The sequence below is a fragment of the Sinocyclocheilus grahami genome, unplaced genomic scaffold (genome assembly GCF_001515645.1).
Source record: "Sinocyclocheilus grahami isolate Dianchi unplaced genomic scaffold, SAMN03320097.WGS_v1.1 scaffold20302.1, whole genome shotgun sequence".
Taxonomy (NCBI): domain Eukaryota; kingdom Metazoa; phylum Chordata; class Actinopteri; order Cypriniformes; family Cyprinidae; genus Sinocyclocheilus; species Sinocyclocheilus grahami.
Genome location: NW_015517967.1, coordinates 483 through 839, shown reverse-complemented (window position 1 = coordinate 839; position 357 = coordinate 483).

The window sequence follows — 357 nt, the reverse complement described above, 5'->3', positions numbered from 1 at the left end:
TTTTTTTTTCAATCTGGATGTTCATTTGTTTGATTTTGTGCATGTTGGTGGCCCATTGAGCAATCTGTTTTTTTTAGCACCCCTCATACAGACTAGTTTTAATAATGTGGGTTTTTTTCACACATACACGAGGTGACGTGTTTTCCATCCAGATATTGCTTTTGTGACTTGGTTTATTTCGTTTTGTTACCTCCTGCATGCAGTTTAAATAACGTCCATGTGTTGTGTGTAATCCTGGACAGTTCAGTGCTTGTGGAGGCAGTATTTGTGTCCCTCATGTGAATAGTAGCAAGCCTTAAAATGCCTGAATGTATCCCAGAGTGTGAGGATTTAGGTATTAAGAACTTCAAAGTTGCT